The 16617-nt window shown below is 34.0% G+C and overlaps 1 long non-coding RNA gene across 2 annotated transcripts; it reads right to left on the bottom strand.

Moving 5' to 3' along the window:
• Positions 1–1789: 1789 nt before the first annotated feature.
• LOC131428806 (uncharacterized) lies at positions 1790–16235 on the bottom strand. Of its 2 annotated transcripts, XR_009229402.1 has the most exons (4): positions 15319–16235; positions 4772–4827; positions 4523–4692; positions 1790–2284 (listed from the first exon to the last, which is right to left on the bottom strand). It is a non-coding gene; the product is annotated as an uncharacterized LOC131428806 (long non-coding RNA). The 2 variants fall into 2 exon arrangements; XR_009229401.1 differs by lacking the exon at positions 1790–2284 and having other exon boundaries at positions 3351–4692.
• Between the last annotated feature and the right edge of the window lie 382 nt (positions 16236–16617).

The following is a 16617-nucleotide window of genomic DNA, read 5'->3' as shown; positions in this document are numbered from 1 at the left end:
ATAGACTGGACATTTGTAACTTCATTCAATTAAACCTAACTAAAGTTATTTTTGAAACACTCGAATGAAGGTTACAATTTCCTCTTAGATTATTATACCTATAGTTGAAACCGGAGTTTTAAAAATATCCATTAAAACCAATTTCACTAAATTTAGCCTTTCTATACAGAATGGATATATAATTAATCGTTGAAACCGGAGTTTTTAAAAGTAATACAATAATGATATCAAAGAACTGCAGGAAATGTCAGCTCAGAGGCCCGGAGATCTCTAGTAATGTTTACCATTAAGCTCGGCTCGACGAAATCATACTCATACTACTTATTGGTTATTTAATAAGTTGAATGGATCATGAAGAACACTTCCAGTTCTTGAGAAATAATCAAATAAGAGATGTAACCGACAAAGCGCATGACCCAATGATGCTCAGCCACATATCAAGTCTAAAAAGATCATGGGTGACACTTATCTATTTCGGATATATGACCGAATTAGAGAGGCAACCAACCAACCGCATTCTTTTCGATCCGTATGATTTTCTTCATGATGACTCAATGATCAATTTCAAATATATTATTACTGATACTTTCGCTTCCGAAAATGTCACCGAATAAATGACGTAAGTGTTGCAGAGCACTTTTTTAAATTTACCAGAATCAATCTGGTATATAATAAAAAGCGCTATGAAGAATATGCTATGATGTGACTATATGAATGGCAAGAGAAAGGTATTATCACACTACACTGTGGAGTACGGAATATTCTTTTTTATGCTACATTTATTCCAAATCACCACTTGGATTTTTTGTTTCTATATTTAGGTAATAAGAAAAAAAATTCATTTTCAGATTTAAATGCTTTGAACGAGTCGTAGCTGACTAATGTCTGAGAATGTCATCGTCACACTAATAGATGGACAGTGGATTGCAAATTAAATCAAAAATTGGATTATAACGTGATTGCAATTATAGAACTGTTCGCCGCTAAAATAAACCATTTGAAAATATATGTAATATGTAGCTTCAAACATATCGATTTTTGTATTTTCGTTGATGCGAAAATAATTAGAAGTATTTATTAGTGATACAAACATGCTTGATGTATACTTTCATGAAACTGAAAATAGCTATAAACTTATTCTTCTTAGTAAGCTACCCATGTACATAAAATTTATCACAGAATGGCGTCATATAATAACCCTGTGGCAACGTGAAGAGAGAAACTTCGCAGAAAGCGAAACTAAACATAAAGCTACAATATGAAAATTACATATTTTCCCACATACAGCTAGGTAAGAGATTCGCTGGCTCTCGTGCACCTCGTGTATAATGACGAATGTGATGGAAATTACACAAAATGATGACTATTGCTTTGCGGTAACCTTAGGTAGACGTATAGAAGCAAAATATAGAATTGCATGAGGTCTGTTATTAGATATCATTACAGATTATAAGCTATAATTGAGAAAACAGCCTTGTGTATACCTAATTTACTTGCTATGCTATGTCTATGTATGTGTTCACATTTCGTATCCCGTTCCATAGATTGGATACTTTTATAACAAGTGTTAGAGTTAGATTAATTTTGTTAACTTTTATTTTATTTAGTTATATCGTTTATTTATATCTAACTTAATTTTGTTAACTGATTATGTATTTTTCGACTAAGTCAAATTTTCTATATACCCCAAAAATTTCGCATTGTTAAGCTGTTAAAGCATTAGTGCGCTACTGGTTAAAAGAACTGACAATCGGTTCAGCAGTTTGAACGACGTTTTCACGAAACCACGCAGTAATTTTCACTCTACTTACATGAAAAATTTATGTGAATTTTTCACCTTAATCAGGAAAAATTCTGTTGATATGTAGTTTATTCTTTTATTGATTTAAAAAATATTATTCAGTCTAATTCGCCTAGCTTACGTGGCCGAATGAGTCATTGTTTTGTTAGATTTGTTTTTGTAATTGGATCTCGTTGTCTCCCTTTCTTGGGGGAGAGGAGCTTTCATTTCCATTGAATGAGCATTGAGGGGCACTTTGTTCGCGGTTCACCGTCGGTGTTGTTGTTGTTATTAAACGTACTATTGGGGGTGGATTCTGTTTTCTTTTCGTTTCCATTGTTGTTCGCAGTCTCAGGATCATTGCTAGTTCCACAGGGTGTGCCTTGTTGTGCGTTGATGGCAGTTTCTAGTTGGTTCGATGATGAAAGTATTTTTGAAACAGGAGTAGGGAAAAGGAGGGCACAAAGCGGGATTTTTTATATTTCTTCTTGTTTATGGTGCCAGCTACAAAAAAAAATGAAATTTCGTTTTTAAAAACTAGGCTCAAAAGAAATTCCTGAGGTCTCATAACATGCTATTGAATTTTATCCGGAATCGATTTTCGGTTCTGGAATTACAAGGTGGAGCGTGTTAAAAGTGTCAAACCTTTATTGCGAGTGAAGATCTTTATTTAGAGATAAAAACGTTCTATTTAATGAAATTATTAAATCTATTGAACTCTTTAATCTATTAAAATAACAGATTTCAAAAACTATACATATTCTATTGAATATATTTGAGTGATATGAAAATATTATTTTTTCGTGGTTGTAATTGAAGACAGTTACAACCTATTTAATTATAAAAAATTATGGGTTATAACTTTAAATTTGAAGATAATGCAGAATTTCCCATATAAAGTTCAACACGTCACAGTCGAGCAATTAAATTATTCGTTTTTGTTTTTGACAATTATGTTTCCTAAAAGGAATCGTGCTAAAAGCCAATCGAGCCAAAATACTATGCTGAAGAATACTGTATTCAATCTTTCAATAACTCAGAAAGGATTGTGTTCAAAATTGTGTCTAATTACCATTCCAAGCATTATTTCATCGTGCCCCCAACTATTGGGATATGGCGGAAAAATCGATATCTTCGTGAATAGTATTGTTACAATCTACGATTCGTTTGATAAGTATTACAATAAGGTATCTAAATTTGGAACAATTTTTAGTTTTCAAGGGCAATTGTCTCAGATATTGTCAGAAAACTGCAAATTTTGAAACAACAATATATACTTCCTGGAAGACTTTTCGTTTGCAACTACTATTCCAGTAATAACCAATTTTCAAAAGTGGTAAAGTATAGCACATTTCACATTGTAGTAAATTAGATTAAAAATTTAAGTTTCTTAGTTAAGAAATATGAACGATTTCGGAGACGAACTACGGGGATTATAGAAAAAAGTTATATCATAAGATATATCAAAAAATATTTCTAGCAAATTTTCTAAGATATATTTTAAGATATTTCTAGTAAATTTTTCAAATATTTATTCCAGTTGCCAACATATTGGGAGGACATGGCCACCCCAATAAATTTTTTGGCGGGGCAAAAAGCTGCTGGGGTCTACTCGGAAATCTTTCTCCGGACAGTACCTACTTCTTCTTGGATTTGAACATTTATTCTCAAAATGACATATCATCTTTTCAAACTTGGAGCATTGCCACGATTTGCAAATTTTGATTATTGACAATTAATTAATGCCAATTAGAGCTCGTATACCAAAGAGAACCAATAATCAGAACGGTGACTCGCTCTGGTTCACTTCGTAATGCTTTCTGAATAGAGAAACAATTGTTATAATGAAACTAGGAATGTTGATTTTCTAACAGAACACGTTTTCGAATTTCCCACAATTATTGCATATTTTTTTTATTTCTATTCAATCGACCAACGTAGTTAACAAAAAAAAACTGCACAAAACTGATTTTAGTCTACGTAATTGTTTCATTTAATACGAGTGAGACCTTTTGTTATATTGTTTTAAATATGCCACAATAGTTCGGAAAATATTTTTTTTCGAAAACTTTTAAACGATGGGAAAGCCATTTCTCTCGTTCACTGTACAATATCCGGAAAAGTGTTGCTGATGACATACATGAAATCATCTATCCTACGCTTATCATGCAACACATTTTATTTAGATTTTCCGTGTCTATGTTTGTCGTTTTTCCGCTCTTTGACGACACTCTAGGTGTTCCGCGTTGGACGCGTTCGAAAACGAATTTTCTTGATCACAGAACAATACAAGCAGAAAATGAATGAGTAGCTACACATAAAAAAACGGTGGGAGACAAGGAAGGAACTGTGAGCAAAAGATACGCTGACAGTGAAACGATGAACGTGTATTCCTTCCTGCATTTATATTTTCAAGCTTCACGTTTCAGCATTCAAACATATACCGCACTTCCAGACAGTTACGTAGATGAGCAACACAGGGATGAAGTCAAGTTATCCCTCGTGCTATGAATCGAATTTTTATTAGCACTATACTCAGTACATATCCAAACAAACATAAAAAAAAAACAAACTACTTTGGAACCACCACCCATGTGTTTCGTTCCTGAGCTGTCAGTCAAACATAGAAGAAGATTGATGACCGCCATGAATTTTTTGTTCATTTAAATGTACCGTCGTCGATGTTGGGTGTGCATATTCTTCTTGAAGAGCGAGTGAGCTAGAAAATATTTCTATACCTACATAATACTATCAAACGCAATGCCGAAGGGTGAGTTATCACAGAATTTAATACCGCCGTGCTGATACCAACAATTGAATGAATCGTTCTCCCCTTACAGTAATACGCTTAAAACCTATGCTTTACTTTCAAGCGGATGGATGATTGTAAGCTTTTCATCGTCGCCGTCGGTCTGAAGATAGGTAGGTCATGAAATAAGAAAATGAGCAAATGTATTATATCACGCTATCATACTTCAATTCAATACTAACCTCAGTTAGTCAAAGGACGACACACACCGCAATGAGTCGTTTAGCAAATTCGAATCCTGGCCGAGAGGGTTGAGAAAGATGTTATTATGAGATTTAACTTTGGGTAAATGGAATATGTATTCGGTTGAGAAATGTCAAGTACTTTGATGGCATGTGGCTGGGTTGGCGGTTCAATGCATAGGACGCTAGTTTTACAAATCAATAGTTGTATGTTCGAGCCTCGACCTGGAAAGATTCTTAGGATCGTAGCACCAGCCATGCAATGGGTCTACACTCAGAATTAATATTTTTATTTCTATTGGTAGAACAATTGAACCCGGGTTGGCGGTTCAATGCGCAGGACGCTTGTCTTACAAGCCAGTTGTCGTATGTTCGAGCCCCGACCTGGAAGGTTTCTTATAGTATGTTCACATTAGCGCTGATATCAAGTGATATACGGATATACTTGATATCCGATGATATCATGTGCGATATCACTTGATATCCCATACAATTTGATGTCAACGCGTATTATCATTTTGGCATGATATCCGGGATATCATGTACGATATCATGTCGAGTTGTCAAAAATCGCAACTAGCAACACGGATAATGGCATTGAACGCACTCATTTATGAACGTCACTTCGAGAGTGACAATAAACAATCATTATAATTTCGAATTTTTCAACGAATACTGGCGTTCGGAGACACTAAAATGCAAGACTTCAATTATTGATTTAATTTTAATAGAGAAAGGTAATATTATTGATCTTATTTCTAATGAGAACATTCAATATGACAATTTGATTGTCAAACGATATCATTTCGATCATATGTGAACACTTCGACATGATATGCATATCATCTCGGTATATCAAGTGATATCAGCGCTAATGTGAACATGGTATTAGTGTCAGTAGGATCCATAGTACTAGTCATGCAATGATTCTGTACACTAAGAATTGACTGCGAGGTCGGTTGAAACAGAAAAGCCAAATTCCACGAAAGAAATGTAATGCCAAGACTTTCCTTTGGTAGAACATATAAAAAAAACCTGTTTTAATCCACCTAGTGGTGTAATGATGCCTTTCTCATATCAATCATACTATCATATATAATACTGTGGTAGTCTTTTTTCTTCGATTCTTAAAAGAATAGCCGAAATAGATTTGTTTGACCGTCTACTAATAAAAACTATCAATTGGAAAAGGTTTGAGGCCGATTTAAAAAACTTTTTACGGTTTTTCGCCCTTTTCAGTGATGGTATACAATTTTTAACACACTTTACCTTATATTTCTGGATCCGGAAGTCGAATCCAGATGAAATTCAGGAATTACGTATGGGACCGCAGGACCTTTCATTTGAACCTAAGTTTATGAAAATCGGTCCCGCCATCTATGAGAAAAACTAGAAAACATATTTTCATTTTTTTGCGCAATTTTACCCCGTAACTCCGGAACCGAAAGTCGGATCTAAGCAATATTCAGGAATTTTGTATGGGACTGCAAGACCTTTCATTTGAACCCAAGTTTGTGAAAATCGGTTCAGCCATCTCTGAGAAAAGTTAGTGCACTTATTTTCACATTTTTTTGCTCATTTTACCCCATAATTCCGGAACCGGAAGTCGGATTCAAATAATATTCAGAAATTTAGTATGGGACCACAAGACCTTTCATTTGAATTTAAGTTTGTGAAAATCGGTTCAGCCATCTCCGAGAAAAGTTAGTGCAAAAAAACGTTACATACACACATACGCACATACACACACAGACATTTTGCGTACTCGACGAATTGAGTCGAATGGTATATGACACTCGGCCCCACGGGCCTCGGTTCAAAAGTCGGTTTTCACAGTGATTGCATAACCCTTCTATATGAGAAAGGCAAAAAAAAAATTATATATATATATATATATATATATATATATATATATATATATATATATATATATATATATATATATATATATATATATATATATATATATATATATATTTATATATATATATATATATATATATATATATATATATATATATATATATATATATATATATATATATATATATATATATATATCGTACCGCAGCGCAACTCGCTCGAATATGGGCTTAACTTGTCGACACATGTCGCGCCACCATCGAATCCTAACTTTGACAGTTTATTGTTAGCAACGTTTCAGTTAAGATCGCGGTGTAAAAATGAATTAAAAAATCAAGAACATTCGTTGTGTCGGGTTTCTTCTTCCCTTCTTGAGAAATTCGATGTTTTGTGTGCACCGTGTAAAATTGTTTGACTTTAATTATTAATTCAGGGGATTTTGGAACGTTTTTATCACAATTATTATTGTTGGAGCTTTCTGCATTCGTTTTTGGGAATTTGTGTTGTTTTTTGAAATCCGAAAATCCAGAATTTTAACCAAAGGAAAACAAATAAACAAAAAATTACCGAACAACCAGTTAGATCCATTTGGTTTACAGTTTACTGTAGTTGTTTGACAGCTCAGCAATTACTAAACGATCGGTAATCAATTTAATTACCGAACTGATTACCGAATGCTCAGCTGTTGAAAATTCGGTAAAAATTACCGAATTCTGCGAAATTTTCTAAGTGTGGTGTGTGGGTATTTGCTAAATGACGACAGGAGCTAAATTTTTTCACACATTGAAGTGAAAAATCAAGGAATACATATTTCCAAAATAGAAAAGCGTAATCAATGAATGAAAAGTTGTATTTATTTGGAAAATTCGAAAACCTTTTCAATTGAGTTTCAATTTCAACCAAAACAAAAAAAATACCGAACCGTCCGTTAGTTGACACCAGTGAGTTAACTGAATGTTCGGTAGTTGTTTGACAGGTAAACCAAATTTCCACTACCGAACACTCAGCAATCAATTGAATTACCGAACGGTCAGCTGTTCGAAATTCGGTTAAAAAGTACCGAATTCGGCGAAATTTTCTAAGTGTGTAGTGAGCTTCGTTAGGAATATTGGACCACTTCTTCTCGTACTTCCAGAACCAGAAACTGTGAATTGGTACAGTCAAAGTAGTTTCGATTGGCCATAAGCAAACGAGACCCACACAACTGATTATTTTCTAGCTCTGTCCCGAGGAGTTTTCATATCACTTTAAATGGCAGTAAGAAATTCTTAACATTCATCACCTTATAATATTGAGACCGGATGAAATTCAAACCTAATTAAAATCCTGTGAGATAAATTTGAAATAAGTTTGCTTGATTTTCAATCAACGAATTGTGAAAATTGAATACAACGTCCTCGCTTCGGCTCTAAGAAGTAATACCGCAACAAAAATAGTTCGACAACTGTGCGACACTACTGTTTTATCCACGCAAAACATTCGAAAAGTTAAAGTACCTATTTTCATCTTATTCCAACAGTCTATTGAGCGAACAGAGACCGTAGATCTCATCCTAACTTTAAAAAACGTTTGGCGCGCAACGCGCTGTTTCCTGTGGAGATTTCATATGCATACTTGATCCGTGTGATTCGCCATTCGAACCACGCGCTTAAAAGTGTATCAAAATAATTGAACATATGACTTAACGACGTAATGCTAACCGAATAAATGTTGTATTAAATACCACTCAACAAATCAGCCAACTGTAGAACGAATTGACGAATGGACTGTACTGTGCAAGTTTTAACGGGAAAATAAGACATTTATCTTTCACATGAATTAATTTATTAAAGCGCGTATTATGATTGCTTATTAGATACTAATGTCAAAGACGATTTCTGTAATGGAATGAAACTTTTTAGTGTTTGTGAAAAACATCAAAATTTGACAGATCAGGAGGAAACTACAATCAATGCGGGACTTCAGTTTCATTGCCATGAGTGCAGATGTAGAGCCTCATAATCATAAGTACAAATCGTAAACCATAAGTGCAAACCATAAGTGCAAATCGTAAACATATTTCTCTTCAATATTATGTCAATTTTTCCAATACGAAACTCAAGTTTATCTTTTGAATAGCCGGAATGGCAGGTAGTGATTATTAGTAACAATTAATATAACCTAGAAGCTACCAGATTAATTTTGTCACATGCAATGTGTAAAAAAAGTTGGATGTTTTTAGCGCCATTACTGAACATTCTGAAGAAGACAATCAGAACTGTTTTTAAGTTTAACTGATGATTCATTTTATGATTTAACCTCTTATAAGATGAACATGTATGGAGTGTCGCATTTTACGTAAATTTACGTTGAAGGACATATACATGAAATTCATTGAAATAAAAGAAACATACTGACAGCGAGAGCGGCGACTTGATCCGAAAATCATTTAATCGAAAAGAACGTTCATTAATCGACTGAGCCATGGAAGAACACATCAGCTTAGCTGGTAAGTGGTGCATATAAATTTATGCAGTCGCACTTGCTAGCCGAATAGAAATAACATTTGTCATTTGACAAATTAAGTTCTTAATAAATTGCATCATATGTGGGATTAGATCATCTGTAAAATTCAAAATTTGTGTGTGTGCATGTTTAAATGAATTCATTGTTCATAAACAATTTAAAGAACTGTATATTGAATACCACTGTCATATGAATTTCTTAATGTCCAACAATTTATCATTTTATTGATTAATTTCTCACGATTGATCATTTTTGATCTGACACTCTGCGTAACATTCAGTATAACTTTGTTATGATATTAGACTAGCGGTGAGAGAGAAGAAAAGTAAAAAGAAGAATTTTCCTCCTGATGATCTAAAACGATTTGACTTTCGAGTTGAAATGTCCTACTGCGTCTGCAAATGCTATGACGACCCAGTCACGTGAGCAGTAATTAAAAATTTGCGAAATCAATTCGAATTTTCTCAGAGATGGCGTGATCGATTTTTACAATTTTGAATTCAAATGAAAGTTCTCATAGTCCCAAATAAAACACCCAAATTTGATCCGGATCTGACTTCCGGTTCCGGAATTATAGAGTCAAATGTGTTAAAAATTTGATAACGTCACTTGAGCAGGCGAAACAAAAAACGCAAAAAAATTCTAAAAGCAAAGTCTTGGCATTACATTCCTTTTGTGGAATTTTGCCTTTCTGTTTCAACAGACTTCGCAGCCGTTTCTTATAGCGTACAGAATCATTGCATGGCTATTACTATAGACCCTAATGACATTATGAATCCAATCTTAGGGTCAAATGAGAGGTTTTATGGTCGTGCCAAAAATTACTGCATATTTTCGGATACAATAAAAATTTAAATCATCGTCGCGAGTAAAGTACTGTTACATTCTGTATGTTATACTAGTCAATGATCAAACAATCCCTTGGCTTCTTTCAAAAATCAAAGAGAAACATTTTGAATAGAATACCACAGTATTTAATATGAGAAAGGCATCATTACACCACTAGGTGGATTAAAACAAGTTTTTTGAAATGCAATATGACTTATATTCTTCTATAATGCACTTTGATTATACATTTTGCGATGATCTACAATCATCTACCTGATACATTGTTTTTGATCGTCATCACTAGCAAAAATGGCTAAGTTCAAGGGTAAATTCAGTGGCGTACCTAGGGGGGCGAAGGGGACATTCGCCCCGGGCGAAACATTTGAAGGGGACGGCAAAGTCATCTTTTGCGGATTTCTGGATTTTGGGTTTCCTTTTTTTTTTGCTCTCCGATGATCTTTGCGGATTCCCGGATTTTGGTTCACATTTTTTTTTGATCTCCGAAGATTTTTGCGGATTTTCGTGTTTTGCTCACTAATCCAACGATGGGGGCGGCAAAACTCTTATTTTGCCACGGGCGCCAAATTTCCTGGTACGCCACTGGGTAAATTCAAACCTGCAAGAGCCCATGGAGTTGAGTTTAGAGTTTTTGCGATAGTTGTAGCATAAAATACCGTATACCGTCTTGATGTATGATTGTCAGTTTGTTCCTCTTCATAGTCACTACCTTATGATAAAAAAAGAACCGGAATTTTCATTTTAAAATTCCCGCGCTTGTCCAATCGGTAAACTTTTCTTTTCCGAGCAACGCCGGGTAATTCAGCTAGTTTTTAACAAAAACCATTTTAGTACAAAATGGAATATAATCAATTATTCAAACAACCCTAACATGAATATGGTCACCCTAATGACAAAATAAAAGATATGGGTCCAATATTTTCCGTGGAATAACAACATATATTTTACCAGGCCCGTACCCAGGATTTCATTTCGGGAGGGACCCAAAGATTAAAAACTAATATTACTGAAGATTGCTTATGTACCTAATTCTCGGTGTGCCCTTTACGGCTGTTTTTAACATACACTTTAAACTTTTCCACTGGAACTGATATTGTATTACATTTCATTACGTTTTCTGTCTTTTTATTTCTGTAACAGATGTCTGAGACATTCTAAATAATTATATGCTTTTGATTTCGGAAGGGCACCTTTTTGAGCTGTGAGAAATTCACAGGGACAGCTACAGGTACAGAAATGAAAGGAACAAGTACAGAAGCTAAGCTCAGGAAAAAATAAAGAAGGTACAGGAACAAGTTGCAGAAAGTACAAAACAAAGTACAAAAATGATGGAAACAAGTATACGAAGTACTGGCACAATGGAATGCAGAAAAAGAAACAGAATGAGCAGATGGTACAGATATAAGTACAGAAGTTACAGGACCAAATACAGAAAATACTGGAGCAGGTACAGAAAGTACTGGAACAAATTTTGAAACAAGCACAGAGAGTATAAGAACAAACACACAAATTACAGAAACAATCACACAAAGTACAAAATAAAGTGCAGACAATAGAGGAACAAGTACAGAAAAAAGTTCAAAGTTCAAAAGTTAATCGCAAATGTTGTCGAGACAACAATTTTGAATGGCAAATTAGAAGAAGAAAAGGTTTTCATTTCACGCATTCCAATGATGCCCACTGCTATGCCATTTCAATTTGAACGACATTTTCTCATCCGTTTAACTTTTCTATTACCGTCAATAATCGTTATGAGTCTGTAGCGTGAATTTAGAGTTTTTTTTTCGGATGGTATTTATTTATTTTTATTTTTTCGTCAAGCAAATGTAGACTACATATAAATTGTTTACAATGTTCACTTACATACTACGCATATTATTTCTACGACAAAGCTGAGATTTGATTTGATTTTTTGACATAGTAAGGTCAAGATGTTCGCAGTATTGATTGTAATGGCGCATTATTCGATTGACTGGACTGTATTTTGCATAATTTGTTCTAGTGTTTCTTTCTAAAAATAATTTCCTGGTTCGTAATTGACGGCTAGGTGTATAAAAATTTAGTTGCGATAATAAAGAAGGTGATTGAATGCGTTGAGAAATAATGTCGCTGATAAAATAAAGCATTGCAAGGTCGCGGCGTTCTTTAAGTGTTTGTATATTGATGAGCATGCAGCGTGCTTCATATGATGGTAGAGGAAATGCTGTCCAGTTTAATTTACGAAGTGCATATAAAAGAAATTGTTTTTGAATAGATTCGATGCGTTCTTCGTGAATAATATTGTATGGATTCCATACTAGGCTGCAATATTCCAAAATAGGTCTGACATATGTAGTGTATAGTAATTTTATTGTGTATGGGTCCTGAAAGTTATGACTGAAGCGTTTAATAAAGCGCAGCATGCTATTTGCTTTATTGATTATGGTATTGTAGTGTTCCACAAAAGTGAGCTTGGAGTCTAAGATTACGCCTAAATCTCTTACAATTTTACATTTTTCTACAAGTTGATTTCCTAGATGTATGTTTGTGGGTATAGTTTCATTTTTCCTACTGAAAGTTATTGAGTTACATTTTTTTACATTAAGTTGGAGTAGACTTTTGCAGCACCAAATGTAGAATAGATTGATTTCGTTCTGGAATATTACAGCGTCGTTGATATTTTTAATTTCCATGAAGAGTTTCATGTCGTCTGCATATATAAGCACTTTCAGATTTTGAGTATGAAGGAAATGTCGTTTATATGTAAAATGAAAAGGAGAGGCCCTAAGTGAGAACCCAGAGGTACGCCAGAAGTTACATTAATTGGTTCAGACAGAATGTTTTGGAAGCGGACTACCTGTACACGATTCGTTAAGTATGATTTGAGCCATTCAAGAAGAGTATGTTTTATGCCATATTTTTGTAGTTTGTGTAGAAGTAAAGGTATGTCAATACGGTCGAAGGCTTTGCTAAAGTCAGTGTAAAGAGTTTCTACGTAGTTGCCGGCGTCCATTGCATTCAGAGTGAATGTCATAAATTCTAAAAGATTTGTTGTAGTTGAGCGGCCTTTAAAAAAGCCATGTTGTTTGTTTGTTATTACATTTTTAAGTTGATGAAAAAGTTTTTCGTTTACAATTTTTTCAAATAATTTTGGAATGCATGAGATAATGGCTATTCCACGGTAGTTCCGAATGTTAGATTTTGCACCAGATTTAAATATTGGTACAAGAAAGGAAGATTCCCATGCTTTAGAAAAAGTACATTTATTAAGTGATAAGTTTAAAAGTAGTTGTAGTGGTAGTGTAAGTTCTTCAGCAAGATTTTTTAAAAATATTGGTGGTATACTGTCAGGTCCAGGCCCTTTTGAGGCATCTAAGTTTTTCAGTGCTGTCGAAATGTCATGTTCTGATAGATAGTTTACAGAGATGGAGCTAGAAAATGCAGGTATGAAAGAGAAGTATTCACGGTCACGGTCAGTTTCTGAATAAGATGTATATACTTCTTGGAAAAAATTTGCAAATTGATTGCAGATTTCTGTACTATTTTTCCCTACATGTTCGTCGAGGTGCATTTGGGATGGAAAATTGTTGCTTTTTAGTTTAGTTTTTGTGTAGTTAAAAAAGTTCTTAGGGCAAGTCTTTATTTCGTTTTCAATTTTGCGGTTGTATTCTTCGTGTGCTGTGTTAATGGCTATTTTGAGTTGATTGCATAGATTTAAGTAATTTTGAAGATGAGCGTCACTTTTTTCTTGTTTGTAAGTTTTGTGTGCTTTTTGTTTCTTATTTTTCAAATGTTTTAGTTGTGAATTGAACCATACAGGTAATTTGCTGTTATGATTTTTTCTTCTTCTTTTCATGGGCAAAGTTTCGGATAATATTTTGTTTATAATGTGATAGAATTTGTTTACTTCGACGTCGACATTTCTTTCTGTACTCAGTATGTTCCGCCAATTTATTGTACGCTGCCTGTTTGCGTTTCGGCAAACCATCGGTTTTATATACATATTTTGCCCTGTTGTCCGCGATATAAAAAGATTGGGGCCACTATCATAGAGCATTATAATGATATTTTTCTTCAATAATCATTAATATTAATATGTAGTATTGATTTTCTACATCTAATCTAATATTATTGCGCTACGAAGTATGCAGGGGTCCGCTAGTATATTATAATCAAACTGGTCTCAGCACAATTAAACAAAAACAATCTGTGGTTATTGTTAATTGATGACCATACAAACTAACTTTGAATATATCGGTCCCAGTTTCCGGTCCCGGGTACTCGGTACTAGACGTAAGTGAGTATGGTATTTTGATTTACCTCAAACTAGCAACATCTCTGTACCCATACTTAGCTTTTGCTAATACTTACTACATCAAACTTTGTTTTGCATCACATAATCCACCAACTGGTCCGAAAATATTAATATTGCAGGGGGTTTCAAAGAATATCAGTGAACTGGATATCAACATATTGGAGTTCGTAACGATCTCATACATCGTCCTCCGGCATCAACTCATCAAACCCGATTTGACAATATATTCCATCTTGTAATGATTTTTAAGGAATGTCAATAAACCGGAAGTCGCCATCTTGAATTTTTGAACAATTATTTTTCGGCATCTAATCATCATATCCATAATAAACAAATATCCGTTCCGAAAATACACATAATTTGTGGGGTTTCATAAAATATTTTAAAATGACCTCAAACGCCATATTCCAGTCGCCATCTTGAATTTTTGAACAATTATTTTTCGGCATCTAATCATCATATCCATAATAAACAAATATCCGTTCCGAAAATACACATAATTTGTGGGGTTTCATAAAATATTTTAAAATGACCTCAAACGCCATATTCCAGCAGGTTTGATTTACCAACCCCCTTTTTACTTCGATAATGAATTTTTTGATGTGCTTTGAAACCGATCTTATATCGAATTCTCATGCACATACCGTTTTTCGCATTTTTAGATACGAATCACCTTCATTATTGCGTAATAACATTTTGCTCGATGGCTCATATAATTTCATATTTTTACAAACATTTAAAAATCTTTTGCTAAATTTTCAAGCAAGTTTCGTTCTATGTGGCGATTGTATCCGAACTTTATCATAAACGTGGATATTCGTATTAGGGATTCCATTGAATATGAAGTAATAGATTTTTTTTTATCGTTTATTTATACCCGACTTTAACCTAATTGTGGTCGTTCGCCGGATTAAAGTGATATATTTATGATGTTGTTGTGTGATCATATGTTTATGATTATGTCTTGTCCATTTCTTCGAACTTGAAAGAATAGTTTTATGTGGTAAAATGCTTTTTATAATTTCATGCTATCTCTCACCTTTGAATGATAAAAATCACCTCTCACAAAAAAACCGTTTATATTATAATAGTAATAATGCAGATGAATCTAATTTTGAAAACAAGTTTTACGTTATGTCGAATAAATAACAGAAATTTTACTACTGATAAAACACAGTCAGTAGATTTTCAGTTAGGTTACGTATCACACTTTAAATTTATACAAGATAAATCCATTTTTTAACTGCGGGCTCAAAACAAACCAAAACAACCATTCAAGCGTTGGAATTCTGGTTACCTATGTCTAGTGGCCTGTAAATCAACCGGTTTGCATAAATTATTTCCACTCGTTACTATTGTAGCAGACGCTTTTAACTTAAAAAATTGTTGAAAGTCCGCGATAGCATTAAACCATTTTCTTTTAGCCTGCGTTTAGTACTTGTGAATTCAGCTTTCAAAAATAAGGACCTTGAGCCCAGACGTTGCGTGCGAATACTACAATCACTGAAATATTTACTAACAACTATCTTCCTTCCGTGACACTTGTGGAGTGCACAGTAGTTTATACGGCCTAGTAACAACAAATGTTGGAGTAACAAACTTTCCTATTCCTTAGCCGATCAACATTCGGACCTGGCCGGCGCCGGTATTCATCATTCAATTCTGGTGTTACCAGAAAATAAAATTCTTTGTTCTATTTTCAGCTGATCTCGATCTGGAGTAACGAAGTAGTAATATGGAATGCTTAGTAAAGCATAAGCTCAGTATGTAACTATTATTTATTGATCACTACGACTTTTTTACTATTCTTAACTGAAACTGCTTGGTTCAATATTCTATCTAACTGTTCCATGATGATTATTGGCTCTTTTAAATGACTATGCCAGTGTGCATCTTCTAAAACTTAAAAACGAAACTTTAAATTACACCACTTTCTTCGTTCTCTGCTTCCTAAGACTAAATATCAATCTCACTAAACAATTCTTTTTTTTTTAATTATCTAACTAAAAATGGCCATCATAACCAATTCTGTTCAACAATAACAAAATAAAAAAACCTTCAGAAACACTGAACAGTACAACTTGGAATATCTCAAAGATCTGCTCCAATAGATAGTTAGGTACACGACTGAAAGAAAATTAATCTATACATTAGTAAAAGATGAGACTTATCGAACGTTTATCCTGGCGTACATATGAGTTTGCACAATATGCTGTGATCACACACATATTCATTTGAAAGTTAACTGGTAAAATTTTGGAAAGCCTTGGAATGCTTCCAATGCGAATCTCATAGCATGATGGCACTGCTCTCAAAACGACATTGTTACTCGACCCTT

This window comes from Malaya genurostris, chromosome 1 (genome assembly GCF_030247185.1).
Source record: "Malaya genurostris strain Urasoe2022 chromosome 1, Malgen_1.1, whole genome shotgun sequence".
Taxonomy (NCBI): Eukaryota; Metazoa; Arthropoda; class Insecta; order Diptera; family Culicidae; genus Malaya; species Malaya genurostris.
This window is presented reverse-complemented; position numbering and strand designations above follow the sequence as displayed.